Source organism: Fragaria vesca, linkage group LG5 (genome assembly GCF_000184155.1).
Source record: "Fragaria vesca subsp. vesca linkage group LG5, FraVesHawaii_1.0, whole genome shotgun sequence".
Lineage (NCBI taxonomy): Eukaryota > Viridiplantae > Streptophyta > Magnoliopsida > Rosales > Rosaceae > Fragaria > Fragaria vesca.
The window spans coordinates 1,143,643-1,147,461 of record NC_020495.1 but is presented as its reverse complement, the minus strand read 5'-3'; positions in this window follow the sequence as shown (position 1 = coordinate 1,147,461).

Sequence of the window (3,819 nt, the reverse complement as noted above, 5' to 3'; positions counted from 1 at the left end):
GGCATCAGAACTTCACCTGGCTCTAACTTAACCAAATCCTGAACCGATGGTAGACTTGGCTTTAGTAAGAAATTACGACGAAGTCACAATGCCGTGCCACAACCTCATTCTGGAGAACCCCATAGGCCTCCCCATTTAAAGTGGAACAAAATACAAATAAAAATTGCATTTTATGCATGGAACCTTCAGCATCCAAAGCAACTTACACAGGCAATTAGAAGATGCCTACAAAATCTTCCCGCAAGTACAGGCTTACTATTCATTTTGCAGGTTGCTTTTGATATTGAAGGTGCCCAGCTTACATCTATGTTGGGGATCTCTACGAGCTCAGGGTGGTGGAAATTAAAATTTTACTTTGAATAAAGCAGCAATAAACTGGCATAAGTACAGAACAATCTTACCCATGGGTACAGTATTCCGACCAAGCAGAAAGGTTTTTCCGCAACAGATAGCATTAGTGTCTGAGACGGCAATTTGATAACAGCACACTGAAAAAGTGGAAACCAGCTTCAGGACAATTTGTATATTAAAAAAAATGATCCTTAATTAGTTTCTTATTTTCATAGAAATAGACTAATCCTTTCAAAACAAAAAACAACTAATCAAATAATATAGAATGCATTGACTAGGTTTGACCTGAAGCTGCAAATAAATGAGCACCAGAACCCAAAAACCACAACAGGAATGAAAAGGAGGGGGGGGGGGGGACAGGTAAAAAAAGAAAGGTCCAAGATGTAATGAAAAGCTCAAAGGTTTCATGAAGACTCATGTTGGAATATGTTCACTGGGGTAATAGAAGGAACTATCAGAGAGAGAGAGAGAGAGTGAGAGAGATTACAAGTCTTTTTTTCTTGCAACTGCCGAAGAAATTCGTGCTGATCCATTATACCAAAATACTAGTTTGTCTACCCGTCTCAACAATCGCCTGAAATAATGTAATAACTCTGGATAATCAGGGAAACTCAGAGACAGACATTTCAACTGGATGATATATATATATATATAATAAAAGAGGGAAGGTTTTTACTAAATGAAAAACTACCTGTTATTCAGGGGTTCCTGAGGTATGAGCCTGACTATTTGCAATGTCGGTGGCCAGTTTGCTGCAAGCCTGAGCAATGCACAAGACATTTGTCAACCAAAATATAGCTAAGATGCCCTAAATATGTTATGGATATAGCACTTTCCCATAATTAAGGACATTCAATATAGGGCCAGCATACTATATATATTGCATAGAATCAGAACTCTAACAGTGGAGGTTACTTAAAACACATTCACCATTTCATCCAATAGCTTTCTAAAATAGGTGCCAAAAATGAAGTATAAACTCAGTAAACAACATATTCTTTGAGCTGTGAAAAACTAAAACCTTGTTTCCTAAATGGAAAAAATGTTAAAGAGAGCAACTTTGAACGATGAAGCATCAACTATATGCCAGCTAGTGTATTTAGAAGAAAGTAGAGAGCTCTGCAGACATACGTCTCAGATGCTGATGCCCTTCTGTATCCCTGACAAACAATTAGAGAAAGCCTCTGTGAATATAATGACCAGCAGATGGTCGGTGATATATATCTTTACTTATGGAATGAAAAAACTTGCAGATATATAAGCGCTGAAAAGCAATTAACCATAAGACATCTGGGTGTATCTGGAAATTAAATTTCCATACACAAGTTGAAAGTATGAACATACTAGTATTAGTAATTTAGTATGTTCATAACTAGTATGTGAAAACTTATTAGTTATTAACCGGGGGAGGGTAGGGGTAGGGGCGAATTGAAAACCTTATAGCATATTAGTATGCAAGTATAAAAGGTAAATTGAAACAGAAGTTACTGTAAAAGGGAAATTCGTGAGGCATCTGGATACATACTTCCAATCTAGTAATAGACACAGGTTGACTTCTCCGCCCCAGGAAAGATAGATTTCCCTGCATGTGTTTGGATATCCAATAACAAGTGAGAATCACATACAATAGAGAGTACCTGGAAGTCAAGACTTTTTTAAAAAAATAAAAAAATATCTCCCCGCTGTCTTGACATGAAAAATGTTTCCAACGGAGGATATACTAGACTCACCTCCCAGAATTTTGCATATTGGGATTGTGCAGATTGCCGAGCACTTGACGCTTGTTGTGACAACGGATTAGATACCGAACTACTGTTTGCACCAAGTGACTGTATCCCAGATTGGGCTTGTTGAGAGATTCCAGGAGTAGGAATCATTGAGCCAGTTCCAGAACTGGCTGCTGAACCAGGGCCAATCATCACTTTCATTAAATGTTCAAGAAAGAAAATTCTTTAAACAAAACAAAAGGTAACTAAATGTGTAGCATAAGAAAAAAAATGCTTAGGTAAAAAGGGATGAGCATATTGACTGCATATAGTACCAGATGGCATAGAAGTTGGAGGTGGCGCATTTAAGGGAAAAATTGAACTTCTAGGAATGTAGCCCAAACGACTTAGAGTATCCCGAACGATGTAGGCCACAGACTGCCGAAATTGTTCCTGCGTCATAGGTGGTGGACTGTAGTGTTCGCCTCGGCTGCTCTCATAAAACTTAACCATTGTCATGTCATGCTCTGGCATTTGGTATACATCCAGATACCATTTGTACCGTTTGTAGTTGTTCTTATGCCGGTACAGCCTTTTGGTACCCAATATCTGACCGTTAGCCCCTCTTATGTCCTCCGCTGTCTTGCCTGTTGCTACCCATTGGGATCCTTTGATTCTGTACTTTGTGGTAAAAAAGTATAGCTCGTTCCGCTCCCGGCTGTACCGTAGCACACCTGAAAGGAAGAAATGACAAAGGATAACCATAAATGTATTAATTCTTTGCATTCTAGATGATCCAATATATATGTTAATGAACTAATCATTTGAGGTTTGGATCAGTCATCAGAAAAGGGACTTTAAGAGCTTCAAATGATGGGGAAGCAAGACCAAAAGGAAATATACATAAGCAATCCATGTCCTCCTGCCTAGTAGTAGTGTTCATATGGTCACCTAGTAACCAATGAAATCATAATCATGGTAAATACATCTAAGGGTGATTTATCAAGATTTCTTTGGTCACTAGGTGACCATGTGAACATCACTGCCTATCTAGACTAGCTAGCTAAGGTCATTAGAGAAAATAGGCTAGTCCGTGAACAATAAGCTAATGGGTTCTTTGTGCATCGGAGGCTTGACAAGAACACCATATCCTTGGTTAGGATTTCTTGTATAAGTTTTATATTTCCACAACTTATGTGGATATATATTGATGAACTTCTGACTTTTAGTTTAGTATGAAATTTGATATAGTTCTATTTTATTACATATATAGAGTTAATTAACCAATGGAATGTAAGGTTTACACATGAGTTTATCAATGAAAATGTTCATCATTTTTCATTAAAAAAAACCCTTATATTAACAGCTTTTTAGTTTGATTAAGGCCTAGTTTGGTATAGCTTCGCTTTTAAAAAAAATCAGCTTCTATCCTTTTTTAAAAAAAATTATAGGTCACTAAAATACTAGAAATTAATAAATTTTATCTTGGCAACACTTTTAAAACTAATATTTGTCAAACACAAAACTGTTTTAATTCACAGTTGATTATTTTCGCAGTCCAAACAGCAACAGCAATTTCTTTTTAAAGTCACAGCAAAACTAAACTAGCCCAAATGTTGGGGTGTATACATGCACCCACATGTCCAAAATGACAAACCCTAAAACGAAATCTAGAACCAAAACAATCAATATATATACCAGTATTAGGGATCCGGATTTGCCAACCAGCAATCTTTGCTGGTTGCAAATCCGGATCCTATAT